We start from the raw sequence: 23158 nt of genomic DNA, 5'->3' as shown, positions 1-23158 counted from the left end.
CGAAGATCTATCTATAAAAGCTATGTTGAAAGCTGAAAAAAGAAATAATACAATGCTATTTTTATTTTGTGTTTACAGGTAATGTTTGTTATGTGTAAATAATTTGTATTACGTACGTATTAATTGTGTAATTAACTGCCTCCTGAAATCGTGTTAAGAATTCAATAAACAATAAGAATAATAGTTCTCAATGTCTCAATAGCTTATGTATTTGCTTCTACTGTTGGATTTAATAACTATCTCGCGCTCCAGCCTTATCTTGCTCTTGGGTTGAAAAGAACGTGCCACAGTCTACTGAGCTGAGCCCAGCCGACATGACGTCACAGTGCTGGCACACAGAGCTTTACCAAATCAGGAGTGAGTCGCTAATGCACCATCAGCATTTGGGAAGCATTGTAGATATCCAAAAATCCCATATAATAATCACCAACAAACACGTGGTACTTTGGGTGTTTTTCCCCCTTCATTTGTTTAACTTCAGAACTTCATTTTTGTTTAAAATCAGGGAATAAATGAATGCATGATACATTCTGCATCAGATAATTTTAGCTGTAACCCTTTGAAACGGAGGCATTGCCACAGAAGCTCTTGATACTTTACAGTCCACTTTATTCCATATAGCCTTTGAAATCAAAGTATCGATTTTACAAAGTATCAAATTTACAAACACTGTAAATATAGCCTAATTTTAATAGCTTAAATTGCTTCACACTTAGGTAAACGAAATGTTTACACGAGAGAAAAAATAATTTCACTATCCCTGCATGCTTATAAATATAATAAAAATATGCTCCATTCATTATTATGGTTATATCCATTATATATATATATATATATATATATATATATATATATATATATATATATATATATATATATATATATATATATATATATATATATAACCGGGAAGACGGGGAACCCGCCTGTTCGGGGCCTTGTGTACAGGATTTTAGCTAGGAAAAAAAAAGTTATTTTTTAAATAAAAAGTTCCCATTAGATAACATGCAAATTAGACTCATTTATTAGTTTTATTTAGACCTGAGGCAGAAACAATGATTTTGGATTAATGCCTACAGCTTTTTTAGAAAACTGGTAAAATATCAACAACCACTGCTTTTGACAAACGCATCAGTTAATTAACATCCATTCTTGATTAAAAGAACTGCTACGCATGTAATTTCTGTGGTTCATTTTGTAGTATTAATTTAAAAGCCGGACGCTAACATTTCACTTTAATGTTCAATAACAAACCCAAAATAAATAAAATACAATAAACAAATAAATAAAAGAGAGAGAGAGAGAGAGAGAGATTCTCATCAGTTCAGAATCTCATAAAAATGTATACTGATCATTAAAAGTCACAACCATAACCTTCAAACACTTCACGAAATACACTGATTAAAGAAATATTTAAACCATTTAAATTAAATTGTGAAATGTATAATTTTTGATCAAATACAATTTTTAAAACAAAGGCATTTGGGGTATAAACTTCATATAAACTTTGTAGACCACATAATACAATGCTCTACAATATCTGCAAGCCAACAATCGTGTTATTTATACATACAAAATAAAATAAAAGCAGAAAATTGGCCCCTAAACAGACAAAATGAGCTAACAAGATTGTCCTGGACAATTAAAACTAATAGGGGCTGCCAGAGAGCAGCCAGACAACAGGACTCATCAACATCTAAACTACTTTTTAAACACATAAAAGATATGTCCTTTTAGTATCAGTTAGGAAAGTCACCCAAACAGTAACCTGACTTTCCCTAAAATATGTAAATGATCTTTAGTTAAAAAAAAAATCTGGTCATAGTCTACCTGTCCTCTGGGGGGAGGTGAAGGGGGGCACAGACAACTGGCATTTCCCATGCACTGACCTGCTCAATGACAATGCCTCATCTACATTTCTTTTCTAGCGCCCCTTGTATGAGGAAGTGATGCCCAATGGTTGAGGGGAGAGGTCCCTGACTGGCTTTCTATAGAGCAGAAGTATGTGTGTTTGTGTGAGCAAAGTAATGAGAGACAGACAGAGTGTGTGTGTGTGTGTGTGTGTGTGTGTGAGAGAGAGAGAGAGAGAGAGAGAGAGAGAGAGATTTAGAGACAGAGAGAGAGAAAGAAACCCCAAATGAAGGTCAAAACCTCCTGTCATGGCTGCAGGTGGCTCATTTCCTCTGCAAGGAATAGTCCCTGCCCCCCTTCAGCTCTCGCTTTCCTCACCTTACACCCACATTTAACTTTCTCTATCACACACACACACACACACACACACTTTATTTAGATATTTACACTTGAACTGTGGTCTCAACTTCATATATGTCTCTGAAGGCAGTGTCAATTATGTGCACATAAAAACGCTCTTTTAGGGTAAGGAAGTACACTATTGTCAATTAATGAAATCTGTTGTCATAACCTGTTGTATTTACACTGCTAAGATAAACATCAAAATACACTTCTGGCCACAAACAGAGTGCTTTCATTATAGGCACCGTTCATTTATACATTATCAAATTACACAATTTCTATCAGACTTAAACTTTGCCTGATATCACGGCAATTCAGACAAACAACAGAAAAGCATGAGGTGGAGGGAAAGTATCAGAATACGGATGTCTACTCGTCTGCTTTCCATACAAAAGATCCGCACACCCTCGACCCCCCCAAACTCTCCAAACACTCCCACTGTGCTTTTCTGGCCCGAGTTCTCCAAACGCTTCCTATGGACCACTGAGGAATGTGCCTGCGAGGTTCGGAAACGTCATTAAAGGAGTGAGGGATGCAATGGAGGACAAAAGGGATGACATCAGGCCGATTTCACACCAGGCCCTCGGATGGCCAGACCCAAGCCAGGGTCCTCACTACGCATGGCAGATCAAAAACACTGCTGCACATACACACCGGTCCAGCAAAGAAACGAATGGGATGGTAAAGAATGCTAATCCGCAGGACAAATATATTTTAATCTTGTTACAATACAAGTTAATGCTGAACCAAGTTGATGGGAAAAGAGCATCTCATATCTTATCCTAATCTCTAGTGTATCTATGTTGCACATCTACAACTTTACCTCTTACAAGACTTGCATTTTACAAGATTTAGTGCAAGACCATTCAGGTTAACTAGAAATGCATCATAGAACATCCCCTGACTAAGTACAGTAATTTATAATAACTAAATCAATTCAGGACCCTCTTCTTTAGCACCTTACAGTTTTCAGAAAACAACACACACACACAAATACACAGGGGTTGGTTTTTCATTTAGGGAAAGCTCCACTGGCGGTGTCAGTGACCTCTACTGAAACCCCAGCAGGGCTCTGACATGCAAAGGAAATGAGTCTGAGTGTGTGTCTGTGTCTATCTCCTGAGCACCTTGGTAACTCTTGATCTCTCATGTATGGAACTCCGGCAATGGGCTCCTAAGAAGTCAACTCAGAAGACAAAGGGAAGCAGAGGCATTGAAACTCCAGTCTCTTGCTTTTTCTCACTCTGTCTCTCCCTTAAGTCTCACATACACATACCAGCAGCTCCACATGGGTTATACTAATAAAAAAAAAAAAAAAGAAAAACTTAATAAGACATTTTAATGTGCATGTTAGGTAAGTGCCAGTCACTGAAGTTAGTGACTGGCATGACGTGCACCTGTTAAAAGTGATTTCAGAGTGAAATCAAAATTAACAACTCTGAAGTTTTAAATAACTTCATGGAAACCGCAAAATACATTTTTAGCTGTCTTAAAGTTTTTTTTTTTTTTTAAGTTTTCAATTGTATAAATATTAAAAAAGCAATTAAGAACAAAATTGTACTTATGGAGGCATGGACGGATATCTATAACATTACAGTTCAAATGTTGGGGGTCAGTAGGATTAAAAAAAAAACACTTATTCAGCAAGGATGCATTTAATGGTTCAAAAGTGACAGTGAACACATTTATATTACAAACTATTTATTTAAAAAAAAATCTTTACTGTGTTTTTGATTAAATAAATGCAGCCTTGGGATTTGGTATTAATAAAACAGTTATTCTAAATATACTCTAAGTTTCTTCTACGAAAAAAACATGTTAACTGACTGGCCCTGAATAACAACAAAACAAATGTATTGTTATTTAAAAGTCAAAGTACAATTAAAGTAATCTGATGTATACGTGTTCACGTTTGCAGTGAAGTCACATTACAGCCAATTAACCATTAACTCCAAAACTTCAAAATCTGACTTCAGTGCAAATGAGACCTGTGCATATTTAAAATCTTACTGAAAATATATAGAGGTTTACTTACTTAGAGGTAACTATATCATGAACTAAATCTAATATAAAGTAAATCAAAAGCTCAAAGATGTCACTGTGGCACTCTCCTTTGGAAACAACCTGAGTGGCTGACCTTTCCAGAATGGTTACTGTCATCTTTCTAATACAGCACAGCGACTTTTGACCTTATACTGTACGACATTTGGAGACATAATTGGCCGTGACTCCAACTAACCATGAGGAGGACAAAATAACCATTTAAAACATTCTATTAAGTTTAAAGGTCTACAAATATAAAGTGAACGATGTGTGTATGCTAGCTCCTTCCTGATATATATATATATATATATATATATATATATATATATATATATATATATATATATATATATATATATATATATATATATATATATATATATATATATATATATATATATATATATATATATATATATATATATATAAATAAATATATTTAAACAGTTTCAGTGCAGGGTTTAAAAAAAAAAAAAAACATCTACACTAAGCATTCATTACAAATGTAAATGACATCAGTAGACTGCATCTAAAAATTTTTTTTTTGCATTTTTGTTGAGTTTATTAAAAAAAAGGCTGTAATTATGCAGCATATGGATGAGCCTTTAAAAAATAATAAAAGGACTTGGAATAAAAAAAAAAAAATCTAATTTGAAGCTCAATGACTTGATATATTATCTCTGGATAATATATAATGATCATGTTAATGAAATAAAATGACAAAGGTTGAGTATTATATTTAAAGAAGACATTGAACAAATTAGCCAAACTTGAACAAACAGGTCTGATATTAAGAACGGGCCTAACATTGTATTATTACAGTGTGGATCATTTGTGCAACTTGTCCAAAGAGCTAGAAGTTAACTTAAGTTAAACAGCTAATATTATACGGATTTAAAAATGTTGCTATATACATTTATTGATCGTATGGAAGTAGTTCTGCTTCAGTGATATGATGGAAATAGTTAGAGAAAGAAAAAGAGAGTAGAGGAGACAGTATAATGAGGGAGAGATTAATGCAGGTAAAAGAGATATACATATAATTATGTTATTATAACTACCTGTATCATCTCTGCAGACACATCATCTCTGTTCCTCTTCACTATCCTGTGACAAACAGACAAATACATACATCCTTTGACCTGCCCTGCTTCTCTCTGGTGTGCTGGCAAACAAACTGGGTCATTGTTGAGACTGTTTCTTGGTTACAACGATTTAATTAGACACTGTTGTGAGTTAAACTTTGCCATAGCATCTACAATTACATGCTTTTGACTACAAATTTAGAAGCATATAGTTTTACTGCACATAACTACAGTTGGAGTACCTTCATAAAAAGCATAATTGAGGAATTAATGGTGCAGCAAGGCAGAAGAAAATGCAGTATGATTCTGCAAATGCTCAATAGTACTAGAGACGTCTAACACATTGTGCAGTGTATTATTTTACATTTAGTGTAGATGGTGCAGATTTTAACACTCCCTACAAAACACGATCAGTACACTTGAACAGTTCAGTCAAAGTCGTGCTCCAAGAATGGCGGGGAGTGTAAACAGAGAGTAAATGTCCATATTTTCCAACAGCAATCCAGATTCTCCACCCTCAATCATCTGCCATGTGGGAGTACAGCAGTGAAAAACCCTGACTACATCCATTCAGCACAAATGACATACATATGACAGGCTTCATTAAAACATTCATGACGTTTTGACTGCCATGAAATGCATTTACTAAAGCATCTCCCATATGAGGTAAATTACTCCTATTACACTCTTCATGGTAACGCACAGTAGTGAAGAAAATGTTTAGCAGAAGGTGTATATATGTAAAGATATGGATGATTTTTATCCACAGAAACTCTTAGTGGTGTGGTATGTTTCATTTTAATACAAACCTGGGAATTTCTGCCATTTTCTTGGCTCTGAGTGACTGGTTCGAGGGCGGGGGCTGGAGCAGCCACACAGAGTATGCCATAACAACCCACCACCTTTACTACAAACCGCCTCCATATCGACTGTTCCAGGGTCAGATTGAACTAATCCGCCCAGAATCATTCCTGACAGAACACTGGACCATCACAGACTCTAGATCAGCAGTAGCAGTGCAGGCACCCAGCCACCCGCACAGGAACAACAACAGTGGCACTTCCTGCACTTTCAGTGAGCAAACTATGCCTACAGCCATTCATAATGAAAGGTAAACCAATGCGAACACACAGCATTCACACCAGCAGTTCAGAAAGATTTTGAAATTGCAATATTACTGTGACCAAATTTTTCACCTGTCATCAGGTTTTGTGTATCTAACTCCCAAAAGGCACAATCATCATATTTTACCATAGATCTTGACTCAGCATGGTAAAAGAAAATAAGGAAAATGATTCCGTGCCTCCCACCTTAAGTTTGACAAATAAATATTTTTGCACAGTTCATAACATTCATCCATGTGTGAATTACACTTTAAAAAAATTTAAATCAAGAGAAAATAACAGAAAAAAGTACATATTTGATGTTGCACATAGGCTGTAATGCAATATTAACATCAACTACCATATATTTATCTAAATATAATAATATCTAAATATAATGCATTTGATGTGACATTAATGAGTCATTTAAAAGAACACCTACAAAGAAAGGCAATAAAAAGGGGGGGGGGATCTAAAAAAAATCAAAGGTAGCATTATTAATTAGGTTAATATAAATACTTACAGAAAATGTGACGTCTCACAATGTGGGATCAGGATACTTTTTTCTGACTTGTGTTGTGTTAATAAATTTTACCAGGAGTGATCCCAGTATAAAAGTTTCGAAAAAAGAAAAAGAAAAAAAAATAATTCTTTGTTTACTTTTAAAATCCTCAAACTATAGTGCAATTACTGACCATAGTCATCTTCAAAATCAATCCATTAAAGAGAGGGGGGGGGGGGTAGAAACATTTGATCAACAACATGATGAACAGAGTCTAGACAGGTCAAGGTGCATTATTGTGCCTTCCCGAATGCCCGTCTCAATATCTCCAGACCCCTCACATGATTCTCTTTAGAAGGAGGGGTCAACAGTGGCCAAGTGCAATCTAATCAGGGCAGAGGGTAGTGTGACCCCCCCAATGTCTCTACTTGGCTAATCAAAGCCCCCAGTGCTGGGTGTCAGGCTCTGGGCTGCAAAGGGCAACGGGGACAAGGATAATGGGGAGTTGTGTCCACTCTCCTTTGTCTCCATTCAGAGACAGAGACAAGCTTCCACTCAAACAGATGACATAAGGGCCGGGTTCTTTTACTAAGGATGTCCCTGATTTCAGAACGAACAGACAGACAGACAGATCGACAGACACTTTCAAATAAACACACACACACACACACAATGCTGCTTTCACACCCCTACACCATCTGGGGCCTTCATATCTCAAAAGGGCTGATGAGGGAAACCAGGATTTATCACACCTCCTCTTTTCTCCCTCCTTCCTTCCTTCCATCTTCTCTTCTTCATTACTTGGGGCCTGTTTAAACAGACAGCCAGGACAGACACGGCAAACATACTGAAAAGCTTCTCAAAATCCTCATGCAAATCGCAAGCCAATCTGTGTAGAGAGAGACAGAGGCATTTTGGGTTTGGGTGGAAATAATTAACTCTCTTTTCTGTGCTATTTTCACCAGACATAGATGAGACTGCGAGGCCGGTGCTGTGGAGGGTACTGTTCATACTGTTCAAGTCTTCTATGGCAAAATTTTTTTTTTTTTTTTTTTTTTTTTACTTACCAGAGGACAGAGGGCGATTATAATTATTTTTTCCTTGTGGAAAAGCACAGCTGAATCACTTTGATATAAAAAAATTGGTGGACATTTTACACTTAAGTTTTTTTTTTACAAATTAAAATCACGGTGTAAACATCTGGTCAAATGTATCATTACTTTCACTTTAATATTTATATTTCATTTTAAAATTCACCTTTCTGATATGATGCATATCTGTCTATGAGAATGCCTGTGAAAAGGTTAATTGCAGATTATCTCTCTTCATTTATGTCCACACTTAATTCTGCAAAAATGAAAATTCTATAATTAACTCAATCTCAAGTTGCTTTAAGTCTAAATGAGTTTCTTTCTTCTGTTGAATATTGTGGGTAGCCAAACCGTTGCTTGTCCCTAGTAGACTTATGTTTTTTTTTCTTCTCCTTTTAACAAAGTTAATGGTGACCAGCAACTGTTTGGTTACCCAAAATATATTATTTTGTGTTCAGCACAAGAAAGAAATTAATACAGGTTTGGGACAACATGAGAGTGAGTAAATGTTTGGGTGAACTATTCCTTTAAAGGGTTAGTTCACCCAAAAATGAAAATTAGCCCATAAATTACTCACTCTCAAGTCATCCTAGGTGTGTATGACTTTCTTCTTTCAGACGAATCCATTCGCTACAGAAGGCCTTTGTTCATCCCCCGGAGCTGTGTGAGACACTTTTGTTTTTGGATGGGCACTTTTTATTTCACTTCTTTTGGACTGATGCACTGCAACCAGGGCTCTGAACCAGTTCAAGGAATGAAAACGAAAACCGGAAACGAACGAAATTTTGACAGGAACAGAACCAGAAACAGAAACTAAATCAAATTTTATAGCCTATTTTATAGCCTAGTTTTTATAGCCTAAACTTGTTTTGTTTTCGAGAGAAACTAATAGCTGTTTTTATATTGTTTGTAAACATTTTGCTTTAGACTACACACATTTTAACCTTCATTATTTCGTAAAGTAATAAGGCTAATAAAATGCAATGTCGCAATTTTAGTTTTTTTTTTATTCACTTTCAAAACGCAATCTTTCATCCTTGTTTTTTTTTTTTTTTTTTTTTTTTTACAATGCAGCAAATATTTTTAAATATCTTAAAAAAAGCTTTGATGTCTTTAAAGTGTTGATATATTATTTTTTTAGTAGCCTACATTTGGCCAAAACCTAGAATAGATGACTAACCACAGCAGGTTATTGACTGACGTTAGATCTCTATTTTTTCTTTTTCTTTTTGAGTAAATAAAATGCTGTACTTTATTATTATTACATTACTATTATTGTAGGGGATGAAAATTAAGGTTAATGTTCTATAACTTTAAATAAGATATAAAGGTAAAATCACGAGAACAGAGACCCGCGAGTAGAATCACGGGAGAGAATAGTCTGCGCGCAGTTATGAGAGTTAGAGAGAGAGAGAGAGAGAGAGAGAGAGAGAAATAATGTTATTAACCGGTATTTTTTCCATCCGAACCGGTTTTGGAACGGTAATAATTCAGAGGAACGCAGGAACAGAAACGTTAAAATATCAATTCTGCTCGGAGTGAACTGATTGAATTTTCTTTTCGTTTTCAAGCCCTGACTGCAACACCTGCTGAGTGCCATTAAACAGCTTGAAAGATCAAAGACAATTTTTTAAATAACTCAGTCTGGATTCGTCTGAAAGAAGAAAGTCATATACAATAAGGATGACTTAAGGGCGATTAATTTATGGGCTAATTTTCATTTTTGGGTGAACTAACCCTTTAATGGCAAGTGGCAGCATGTTTAGTACAATAGTCTACTGTCACTTTAAGAGCTGTCCGTTTGTCTCTTAACTGTTTATTTTCACTTCAGACATGACCAACTGTGATTATATGTAAACCTTGTGTGTTTTTGACAGTATTAGCGCAATCACACGCAAAAGATAACTTAGTCCAGTAAACAGGCTTTTTAGTGTGCACACACTTCAGGTGTACAAGCCCAGAAAAATCGTTTGTTATAACAGCACGCATATTAAAAGTTTACCAGCAAGGATTTAAAAGCACATGCAAATAATGCAATTCATGCATATCACGTTCTCTTTGTTGATTCTGTTTGTCCCATCAATGGTATAAAAGCCAAGGTGGGACTTTGGAACTGGAATTGGGAACTGCTGGGCTACATCATGTGTCACCGGTGAGAAAACTTTAAAAGTACTACATTACCAGGAAGGAAGATTGGGTTGTTGATGTTTGTCTGCCATTCTAGCTCTGTCTGCACAGTGTGTGTGAACACGCTGATGACATCTCCTGTCTTCGCAAACAGAGTGCACAGAGGTATGCAAATACATATGTTGACAGGCAGGTAGGAAAGTCAATTTCGGACCGAGCGTTTTGATTGGACAAACATTTATTAGTCCTACACATTCTACAGAATATATAAATACAGATAAATACATTTAGACCACTTAAACTTAATGATTGCTATCGGGATGTGATGAGAATTTTAACCAGTATAACAAAAAAAAAATTCGGAAGACAGTAACCTATTGCTCCTTTAACTTATGTTCACCTTTCTCACATTAATGCGTTGAGCGCCACCTCAAGGACCAATGAAGTGGCAACTGAGACCAGGGAAATCTATTTAGAGCACCTTAATTTATTAATTAAAATATCTTGGCACCAGCATATCGATTCTTGTATGGCAAGCAGAAGGACAGTGTCCAGTTACCAACAGTTAATTAACAGTAAATATAATATAATGTAATATCATATATGTACAAGTGCATAAAATATGCAAAAACATAAAATTGTGCACTGGTAAGTTTAGCTCAAATATTTTGTTCTTGTTTGTACTACCAAACCATTATTTATATATATATATATATATATATATATAGCCTAATATTAACAATGCACAGTATGATCATTTGCATGACACTGAAGTTGACTCTGAAGTACAGCTAGGTAAAAGCTGCAGCTGTTTTTTGCCAACATGTCAAAAGTCTGTCCTTTCAATTACATTACCTCTTTTGAAGTATATATATATAAAAAAAAACAGCAGAGATGGAAGGACATCCACACAGCTGGAAAGCCAAAGACAGCATGTGTTTTCTTACTGCATATTTGCCTGAAGCACCCGGTTAATGAAAGTCTGTGGCAGCATCTTTACTAAAACAGCATGAGTGGAGGGGAAATGACTACATGAAGAGAGAAATTCACAAAAAAAAAAAACAACAACAGCTATTAGCTATACAAACTTACTGTGTGCTAACTGACACATGATTTTAAAAAGAATCTCTGGCTGAAATGTGCATTTGATATTCAGCTGCACATTTCTATATGCACATCCTGTGATAAATGAAACAGCCGTTCATTCATGATTTCTAATATACTCCCATTCTATTATAGCACCTCATTACTGATTTTCTGGAGCTCAATCATCAAACAAATACAGACTGTGAACAGGTAAATGATTTCACTCTTAAATTTAAATACAGCTCTGTAACGCTAATCATACTTCTCTCCTCTTCTCCAGAGATATTAAATTTATAATACATATTGTTAGATTTTTTTGCATAAACATACCCAATCACAAAATCACTGGAGCTATTCCATGACTTTATATCACTTTTTCCTTTTAACATTGTGACATATTGTCCATTTGTGCTATACTTTTGGACTTTGTGAACATAATTGTTTTTTACATAAACAGATGGACTCACTGTAACTCGATTGTGTATTTCAGATGCATCTTTTGTTTTACTTTATTCTTCTTTGTATTTATTCATGTACATTGTTTATTGTCATTTATGAATCAGCTATGAACTGTTGTTAAAAGCGCTGGCACATTTGCTACAATTTCATGTCAATAAAAAAGTACCTAATTCAAATAACATGTTGCTGTTGTTTTAATGTTAAACCCTAATAGAGGCTACGATATATTATAACACTTGTAAAGGAACCCAATGAATGGTGTGTGTGTGATTTCTTACAGAAATAATATAACATAACAAAAAAAATTACACTGTGATTCTGAAGCCGTCAGAATCCCCTAAAAAGTGTCAGAAATAACACTGAAGTTAAAGATACATGAAGGAAGTTAAAGGTGTTTTTTATACAGTTTACAGTTAATTACACTTAACAAGGCTGTTCTTCATGAACTTTCACATTTTCACAATGCATTTCTATAAATGTTAATGTTAATTAGAATTAAACTATTTTAATAAAAGTTGCCAAAAATAAACCTTTTAAATATGTATTACAGTAATGAGAATTTAGGGGCAAACGTGTAATAATGTACCAATGCAATGCAAACCTTTTTGTGTTTGGTAAATGATTCATTTGGTGTATGCAAAATTACAAAATGAAATTTGTTATTTATTTATTTTCACTAAAACTTGGGGTGAAATGTGACCACAAACACGTTTTTGTAGAATTCACCTATGGGTAAGATGTCTGTGCGATTATTAAGATTTTAAGTTACAAATTATATTTCACAAATAAGGCAAAATAGTAACTTTAGTACCAGTTCACCTTTTCTTTTTCACTTAACTTAACAAGTTCATTTCAAATGGCCTGTAGTCTGAAAAATGAATATCTTAAAGTATAAATATTCAATTGTTGTTTGTCAGTTAATAAAAGGTCAAAATCAGCAAGTGATACCAGAGTGAGCTAAATGCTTTTTAAAAATATTTTAGATGGAGTAAATCATTTCACATTACAGGAAATTTCAACTTTATAAAAGGATTTTCAAAATTTTCAACTACTTATTCGCTGTATACCAGCACAAACTAACTGGTAAGAAAGCAGAAAGAATATTTCACACACACAAAAAAAATGCTGTCATCATCTACTCACCCTTTTGTCAAGGAGGTGTCCAGACAGGAGACCTAAATTTGATTGGCCACCCCAAAACTTGATACAGTCATTGGCCATCCTCCAAGTCAGAGATGAATCCGTTAATAAAACCAGATGTATCAGTTTGAATCACAGCAGTTCTACTGTAATGGCAGTGTTGAATCTTTCATGTCTGATAGTTGAAAGTGTGAAAGACATTTAGATTGTTTTTTTTTCCAGCTATCTCTGATCTGTGTATCTCATACCTTTTAGTTGTAAAAAAAAAGTAAAAATAAAAAAAAAAACAAAAAAAAAAAAAGTGGGAAATGGTGACTATCATGCAGCATATAAAATATATAATTGTACAAAATAAATGGCTTTACACGATCGTTCCAGTGGATCGACTTGGCCGGCAACTTTTCCAAAAATGCCTTGGGCCTAAACTTGAAGGTTATTGCTACTAAATTTACCTTTTCCTGAGGAGATACTAACACCAGCACAGGTTCATGAATACAGAGTAAAGTCAGCAGCAGTTTATTCCCCGTGTTGCGCGATACAACAACATTAGCCAGACTCAAACTGTGAGGTGAATTCTGCTAGGCTTGTTATAAGAGAAAAGCTGTCAACTCTGAATACATTGCAACTCTGATTCACTCTCACCTGTACAACAGCAGCATAACACAACACAGCGTGAATAATCACCCAATATCTAACCCTCTTGCAAAACACATTCATGATAACATGTCCACAAAAACATATCAGTCTACTTCCCCTATTAAACTAGTAGTGAATATATAAAAATGACAGACAGAGAGGCAGACAGAAAGAGAGAGAGGTCCTCACTAATGAGGGAAGCAGGTGACCCCTGCAATTCAACAGTGATCCTATCAGCTTCCTCTGTGTTGCAGGGGTTAATCCCCTTTAGGTGCTAATTGATAGGAAATAACAGGATACTATTGCCAAGGCTCCTGCACTCTCACACGTTGAGTGTCAGTGGGAGATCAGACGTGAAATTGATATTTGGGATGTTTGCCTGCCTAAGCACGGCTCTTTCTTATCGAAGAGTTGCAGTGTTCATTTGGAGTCTTTGCTGGGATTAACCACTTGGCCTTTAATCACTGGGACCGGTTTATTTGGTTTTCAGCCCATCAACACATGCTTTAGCATCAAAATGAAATTTAGCCCTAGAACTGTTAATGAGCTTTGACTGTTTGGAAAGCCTTAACACCTGACAGAATAAAAATGGGGGTCAAGGTTAAATCTGTGTCACCTCTTGAGATCGATCAAAACAGCACTTAGGCAAAAATATACAACCACGGCTGAAGACAGGGAAAGTCAAACAGAATGGCCGTACCAAAAGACCAAAACCTTTAACAACACACTGCTTGCATATGAAGCCATTACACACACTCATATCTGGAAGTTGAGTGGCGAGGTTAGTTTTTCTCAGTGATATAATGTCAAATATTGTCATACGGGGACTCACCGCCATCGTTCAGACTTATTAAAAGGCCATAAGGTGATCAGCAGCTTTGAAAAAGGAAAAGTGAGTGTGTGTGTGTGTGAGTGAGTGTCAGAGAGAGACAGAGGTGAGATTTCATTAAAATACTATGCCTTTAGTTCTTCAAAATGTAATAAATCATTCAGACAGCTTAGGAAATATGCATACAACAAAAATAATAAATATATAAATAAATAAAAAGTGAAACATAATTAACATCATGCATATAACTGTTTGCAATGAAAAAAGGCAGCTAAATCCATCTGAAAAGAATTGTTGTCAAGTTCCACAAAAACCCGAACAATGTTATTCAATTTCACATTGTTTTTCAACTTCACAAAAGAGTTTAAAAAAATCAGCCAGTGTGCCCAATGCATAATACAATGCGCTTGAAAATAGCATCAGCCATTAAAGAGGGATAAAAGTATACAAGGACACAGCATTTTAAAAAGTCATACAATGTTCACAACTAACAAAGCTAAGCTCTTTGTTTTGGCCATCTATTCTGTTAACAGAAAAGTGAGTTGAATCAGTAAAATACATAGACTTACCAATCATACGTGGAGGAGTTGATAAATGAAACCAAATGAACTCCCGTCAGCGATGGCTGGCATTTCATCTGGCATAGCCTTGAATTAGTGGATCGCTGGCATCTACAGTTTACTATCCGGCTCAAATAATTCTGAATGCTATGAAAGGACTGACGTGATGGCATGGTGTTCGTGTGTCAATCCTCAAGACAACTGCTATAACTTTTACAAAGTGTCAGCGACAGTTACAGACACTAAATTTGAACAGCTTTGCTTCAGCATTCTCAAAACGTCATTTAAAAGATTTTATGCATAAAAGAATTCTTAAAAAATTTGAAAGAATATTATAAAACCTTCAGTACTCAGAGTAGACTTATGAGAATTATGTAGATATACAAGTGAAACATTATATATAAACATGGAACAAATAAAGAACCAACAAATAAACTGAAATCGGTAGTAAAAATGTAAGCATATTCCTGAGAAAAAGGATGTGTGACTTTCATAGCAGCAGTACATAACATTTAACCTTATTACTGTTTAAAAAAAAAAAACTACTTCAAATCTTTAGTTAACAACATTTTTAAAACCTCTAAAGCATTGAAACAGTCAATCCCCCCCCCCCCACTGTTCTTGTGAATTCTTGTCATCGCAGAGTATCCAAAATGACAATAAAGTATTACACAATGTATTAAACCCCTGTATATAATAATTGTTTTTTACAAACATTATGCTCAAACTTAAAATGTGTAAAGTAACTATACTAATAATCACAAAAACACTCCTCATAAGTATCGCATTTTGAAGCTTGTCCAGTTACGAGCAGGATTTCAGGGTCAACAGGTCACTCAAGAGGCCGAATCTTCCAGAACACTGTGTACCTCAGATACTGAAGCATAAAGCCCCAGACACTGAGCCACAAATCCACCCTCCAACACACACACACACACACACACACACACACACACACACACACACACACACACACACACACACACACACACACACACACACTCACACTCACAGTCACACTCACAGTCACACTCACAGTCACACTCACAGTCAGTCAGTCAGTGGCACCGTTGTGGCTTAATACCCTATCTACACTCCGAAAAAGTCTCGTTTATAACATATTTGTATCACATGAGTCCATCAAATGTGTTTTTAGCAATTCAAATAGACACGTTATATTAAAACAATTTAAAAAAAAATTTTATTACAATAATAACAATAAAAATAATTAATTCTACACCGCTGAAACAGTCCAACTTAAATTTACATTATGAATATGATGATGACACCGATTTATAAAAGCAATTTTAAATGCTTTTATTACATTTAACATTAATATACTAATAATAATTACTGTATTTACACAAACTGACAAAATAATATTTTTTAACATTTCTATAAATCACTGGGATGCTTTAAAAAGACTGCAAAAATACTTTTTAATATATTGTTCTTTACTACATCTATTTGCTTCGATGAAAATTCACCACAAAATATGCACATATTTTAATTTGTCCAGTTTACAACACAAATACTTTGACATAATGAAATGATCATCTTTAGAGATACGAAGCAATGACAGAGATACGAATTATTAAACAGATTATTTCTAATGCACGAGAACAAATAACGAGTTAGAAATACATAAATACATAATCTTAAGAACACATTCAAACGATTTAACTTTTGGACAAAAAAAAAAGAAAAGAAAAATGGTTGAATCCTGCTAAAGCAACCTGTAATTTAATGTATTTTAGGGCCAAACTATCTCATTTGCTACCTGGGGGTAAAAAAATAAACAAAAACAAAACAGTATTATGCTTAAGTAATATACAATAAAGTAAGATTAGCAGATTAGAGCACATCATCATTTACCAGTAAAATCCTGAAGGCCTAAAGGCACCATTTCATTTGGATTTTATGATTTTTAGTTATATCAAATCCAGAAAAGCGTTTAAAAAGAAGAAGAATAAAATCTTTCTGTGTGCGTTTTAAAAAAGGCATAATAACAGCTATGCGGAAAGTCTAAAGTAGAGCTATAAAAAGCACATTTGCTTTAAATTCGAGACAAAGCACAATTCATATTGTTCCATCTAATCTCCTAACACACAACAAATGCAATCAAAGCAAATATCAGGGAAATGTACCACATTTGGGTAACAAATGAGCATCGAATGACAAAACATAACTAAATAGTGCAGGCGATGCCTCAGGTCAGAACTGAATCACGCAGCAAATTCGGGTAGTTTGGAACGGTTATCCATCTTCCTCTGCAAAACTCCTCCCTAAAATGGAGGCAGCTGTCCCAATACAACCAATGTCCCGCTCCAGCACTTGGGTTAAGCTTTGAGAAGAGTCAGACGTTACGCTGCCATCAGCACGAGGACATGAGTTAAAAGCAGAAAGCAAGCAAGCAAGCCACAGCAGCCGCCAAAAGGAGAGAGGCTCTATGTTTTGGCAGCCTGCCAGTGGACCCTTTAAAATGCAATTGTGGCTTTGATATTGTATATATGCAAGTAATGCAGGAGTGTGAGAGCCTTGTTCTTTCACACACAAAATCCATAAGTTCACTCTACAAGAGCTACAGAGAGACCTGGGGGGCGCTGTTGGACACTACAACAAAAATGGCTGCCATCTTCATTTTGAGAGATATCATTCCACAAAAAAAAATTATTTCTGCAACCATCCATATGAAGTTTTTGAGTCTCTTTTTGAGTCTCTCTCTCTCTCTCTCTCTCTCTCTCTCAAGAGTCTCCCTGTAACCTTCATATTCAAACATTTGGCTTTTTCTATGCCCGACTGTCTGTTTGTTTTTTTACCTGTCCGTTAATCAACCCGTCTAATCGTTGTGTTCAATGAAGAAATCAGTTAAAAATTCATATAGGAGGCGAATGCTGGAAATGATTGGTGTGCCCAGCTGAAAGTGCGATTACTCAGCAACATTTCAAACGTCACATCTGACAAAGAAAAACAGAGACTTGTTTCGGTTAGCATTAGCTTCTCTGATGCACACTCATCAGCCTGCAGGCTTTCATAATTGCACCTATGCACACCTCTCTGCATTCCTGTCGTTCCACCTCTCTCTCCATGACATGCCCAAATGTGCTTCACAGAGTACTGGGTGGGAAATGCCCTTTTAAACCTACCGTCAACACGGCAGCACAACCGCAGAACACAGGTATCACCTTTAAGTGTGGCTGAATCTGTGACAGCTCCAAGAGGTCATCAGAAACTGCCTATAACAAAAGCCCAAATACAAAGAATTAAAAATAAAATAAAAAACATATTTACTGCAAAAGAACAGCAATCCTAATACCACTCACGGTCCAAATGCACAATTACACTTCAGTCAACAAAATTCATTTTTACATTACAGATATCACACAATGAAATAAAAACATTACTTTTTATTCCATAATTTTTCATTTTAAAATATCCCATATAAATTTAGAAATACATTTACAATTTATCAGATGGATGTAACACATTGTTTAGCACTTTGAAAGCATAAATTGCCTGATAATACTTCACCTTCAAATAGAAATACTAGTCGTTTTTTTTTTTTTTACATTTTCAAATACCACTCATTATTACAAACAAATGTTTTACAGGTCTGTGAGCTTATCCTACATGCACACACACACTTTCACACACAGCCTGAGCAGTTGAAACATGGAGAACTGAGGTTGGACACGGATAGGCCTGTAAGGTGAACTGATATACAGCTGTGTGCAATGGAGCATTTATAATATCATCTTACATTACAGTAATGAAAACCCTGGGTCAAGTAGAAGAAAAAAGGAACACTCTCTACACGCACTGAGCTGTTCAAATTGCCGAAAAAATATTGGCAGCTTAGATTGCAGGCAACAAAAATACTCGACCAACAGAAAACGGATCTCTCTAGGACTCTTATATGTGCCACAGCCATTCTAAATTGACCATGTGCTCCAAAATGTAGTACTCCGTTTATAAAATATTAAGCAAATAGCGTTAATGAAAATGCAAAAACCTCAAAGCTGTACAAGTAAAATTACTACTATTAAAATCGGATTCATTCAATGCCTAATTTCAATAGTCTTTAGCCTAAATACTCCAAAGTAACAGATACGTTCACATCACAACACTGTATGTCTAAAAAAATATAATAACTAATTCTTAATATTTTAAACATACATTTTTGTGTGTCATAATGCGTATTCATTTTAATAATTAAGTTATACATAAACAACTTATCAAACCTAGAGGCCATCTACCGCTACAAAAAATGAATTTCAAAATAAATTCACACCATAACCTTGTGTGACCTTCAAAAATAATACATTTTTTATTTTTTACATCCTTGTATTTAGATAATGTACTTCATTAATTAGATACCTGCATCTATGAGAATGAGACAAGGATTTTTGAAGTCTACATTTAAGTCTATTCAATTATTGTAACTTGTAACATTTATTTGCTTAGATGTTGTTTTCTTCTTTTTATTGCACAACCCCTCTGGGCCAGGGCATGATACCATCCTGTGTGTGCTGTGTCCCAATTTCTTTCACTAAGACACTTTATACTGACTCGACATAATATAAAGGGACCACTATATTTACCGATGTATAGCCTTGTGCCTCCCGTGAAGCAGCCATCTTGTTTTGCATATGACTGGAAAGCTGAGTCCTATGACTGTTTATTTGATATCAATATCAAAGAGAGATGTCTCTGTCTCCTTTAAAACTATGAATGCATGAACAATACAAAACCATGCCGCATGGGCAACAGATTCGTGGTGCCTTTTCAAATCAGGAATATTACAAACATACAACAGGTCAAAAAAAGGATGATTTACAACAATTTAAGGGGAAGAAACCTGACCCAACACTCGACAACCTCAGATCGAAAGATCAACATAAAGGTAAAGACAAGTTAAGAAGAAACAACAAATCCAAAAGACAGCATGGAAGCCCATACTAAATCTGAAAGGTTTTGATCTGCACACCACATGAATCCTGTGATGAGTGCACTGCGTTTTGATTAAGAATCGTGCTTCTAATCTAAAGACAATATAATGTAAGGATCAATTGGTAGCTTTTGAATACAGCAAGGAAAAATAGTACAACAAAAATACAATGTAAATAGCCTACTTGAATGCCTCATAATAAATGCTTTCATTTATTAAACTGGGACTAGTTGTTATAAGTTTTACTCCAGTGAATATTGCTGAGTATTTTCTGCAGTCAAATGATGTTTCAGAACATATCTTAAAGTCTTGGCAATATAAAAAAGCTACTGTTTTACTATTATTTGCCGATTAAAAAAAGAAGAAAAACAGTATATTGAGCACACATTGACCTTACAGGGCATGTTGTCACATTACAGTATGGGTCATTAAAAAGCCTACTATGACTGTTCTGCTAAATTAAAATGATTATGAAACAAATAAGAATTGAAACAGCAAACATGTAAATGTTATCATACAATAACCTTAAACCATTTTTCTGAGCAACAGTAGGCCTATTACAATTTATAAACAGTATATATTTGTAATATTTTCCACAACGTAACAACATGCCCCAATATAAACATCATGCCCTCACCTCACATTTATGGAACATATAAAAAAAATATATTTTAGCCGAATAATCACTAGTCAGTTGTAAATATCAGTTATAGTTTCTTTTTGCCTTAATGATATATGATTTTGTCTGTCAATTATTAACCCGACGGCTCAAAAATATGACGATAACGGTATTAAAATGATTGTAATAGGACAATTTTGAATTGTGATAGAACTTTTAGTAATAGAACTCTCCTCTTTGCTCCAACTAGCCACCGTCTTCTATTTCTCGGATGAATAAAATAAACGAGTTGTATTTAATTGCTTATTTGGGAGCTTATGATACATTTTAATTGGCCAAGTCAAAGCATGGCTTTACTGTACTAGGGAACAAACCACTGATGGACGAGACCATCGAAGAAAGAGCGCAACAGAACTGCACTGACAGCTGCGAGCTGAGACCGCGACACCGACACGCGTGACGAGGAGCTTTTGGCTTTGTTTTTGATTTATTTTGTCAGTCGTTTTGCCGAATGATTTTGGAGTCTACGTACTGTCATTAGACTAACCAACCTTCACCTAAAATCCAACGTTTTTTTTTTTTACTAGGAAACCAGACTGAACGCCAAACCATGTGAATTACAACGCAGTCATCCACCTCAAGCGAAATTCTCACGTGCAACGACGGGCCTCAAATTACGGATAAAAAGCTGCAGACTTGGCGAATGGCTGCATGTTTTTCACTCCAGACGGGCTGATATTCACACTGCAGCACGGTGTTTTGGCTTCAGGAGTTCATGGGGTTAATGAGAAACCGTGCTCACGTAAGCACAGGTGCGTCATCTGTCTGAGTGAAGAGATGGTCGCGATAAACTCTTTCTTCATATCGCCAAAAGACATGCGGTAACATGTAATCACATTAAAATGAGCACCCAGCCGATCTGCGGTTTACATGCGCCGTCTTGTTTACTATGATTAAGCAACATAGCACACAGTTAAGTGATATATCCATGAACAACACAATCACCATTACAACGGCAGACTGTACCAGACAAAAAGATTTGCGCCCCGCCACGATCATCTTACCTGTGAATTAATGACCTGTCTGTGTGGTGAAAAACATGGAATAAAACTTTGAAATGCGCTACAATAGAATCTAGTTTTCAAGCTACGATTGGACTACAGTGTTGAAGGATTGTATAATCCGCTCTATCTCCCTTTGTTTTTCTAATGACTGTGAGCGAGACTCTGGATGAACTCCATCAACATTTTTATCAGTTTCAGACAGACTCCAGACACTCTCTGGCCACTCGCGTGTCGTGCACTGTCTGCGCGGCGCGTTCACGAGCGTCGGCACGCCACAGACTGACAAGCACCAGACCAATGGCGTCCCGAATTGGAGCATAATATCCAATAACAACGGCCCAAAATGATAACCTCTGAATGACTCCACGGATGGATGCAGAGAGAAAATAATCTTTCGGAAATGCAGTCAAAGAAATATGATTGTAGGCAGTGGCGGACTGGGACAGTAAATCAGGCCGGGAATTTGACTCCACCCAGGCCACCTCTGTTGCTTGCAGTCACCACCACCCAATTCATGTGTCCACCAGACTGCTAAACTCTTTGGCTCTTTCAATTGTTTGAATTGGGTTATACTTAAAAAATAAATCAAAGTATCAAGGCATACACTGTCTCTATCATCTTACATTAATCCCCCTCTCTCTCACTCTGCACATTGAGTTTCTATGCTAATGAGGACTTTCAATAATCTATATTAATTATGCAGCAATCAATTGTATGTTCCAATGATCACAGTCCTACTACTGATGACCTTATAAATCATAAAAGCACAAATTTTTCTAAGAGTATAGCCAGCATGTTTAGTTTTGCTTAAACTTTAGCTGAAGGTTCCTGCTCTGACTCAAAAGCTGAACTGTCCACCCTCTCTTGTTCAACAGCAGGAGCACTCGCAGCACTAGTGCTGCTGTTGCTTCCTTCGTCACCTTCAAAATAAGCATTGTACACTAGGCTACATATTGTAGGATAGAAATGGAAAATCAATTTCTGGTCAATTTTGGCACTAAAAAAATACTGTATTCCCATATGTAAAACAGTGCTAGTTTGTCATTAAGATGCTCTTTTAAAACATCTATCATTATATACATTTGTTATATATATATATATATATAGGCCTAATATATATATTTTATAGATTTTATCTATTGTAAGTCGCTTTGAATGAAAGTGTCCGTCTGCCAAATGATTATGTAAATATTAGGGTGGAACAGTTAAACTTTTTCACATTTCGGCTTGTTTCACGGTTTTAGAGTCACGGTTTCGGTACCGTTGTATGTGCTATGCTTATGGAAAAACTATACTTTCAAAAAAAAAAAAAGGTAGGTCTTAAATTAGTTTTTAGGTACAGAAATTAAAGTAATCAACTATAAAACAGCATTGCATTTTGGACTATAAATTAAAGATTATTCTTTATTAAAGTAAAAAAAAAACTTTTTAATCAAGACTAGTGAGTGAATTCTTTGCTGTTGCTGTTCGATTAATTTAAAGACTGTCACTTTAAGAGAATGCACTGATACAGTGTTCGTATTAGCATTGAACAAGAGTGAATGATTTGTAGAGGTTTTTTGTTTTCTTCATCGCTGATGTTGTAATGTCTGGGAATCCAGAATGCGCTTCCA

The 23158-nt window shown here is 35.5% G+C and overlaps 2 long non-coding RNA genes across 2 annotated transcripts; one reads left to right on the top strand and one right to left on the bottom strand.

Moving 5' to 3' along the window:
* Nucleotides 1–1102: 1102 nt before the first annotated feature.
* Nucleotides 1103–21909, bottom strand: LOC132097590 (uncharacterized). The gene is made up of 3 exons (XR_009422757.1): nucleotides 21546–21909; nucleotides 5358–5403; nucleotides 1103–3551 (listed from the first exon to the last, which is right to left on the bottom strand). It is a non-coding gene; the product is annotated as an uncharacterized LOC132097590 (long non-coding RNA).
* LOC132097591 (uncharacterized) lies at nucleotides 20885–21606 on the top strand. The gene is made up of 2 exons (XR_009422762.1): nucleotides 20885–20975; nucleotides 21069–21606. It is a non-coding gene; the product is annotated as an uncharacterized LOC132097591 (long non-coding RNA).
* Nucleotides 21910–23158: the final 1249 nt, after the last annotated feature.

The sequence above is a fragment of the Carassius carassius genome, chromosome 2, assembly GCF_963082965.1.
Source record: "Carassius carassius chromosome 2, fCarCar2.1, whole genome shotgun sequence".
Lineage (NCBI taxonomy): Eukaryota > Metazoa > Chordata > Actinopteri > Cypriniformes > Cyprinidae > Carassius > Carassius carassius.
The sequence above is the reverse complement of the archived record's forward strand: the minus strand, read 5'-3'. Positions and strand labels throughout refer to the sequence as shown.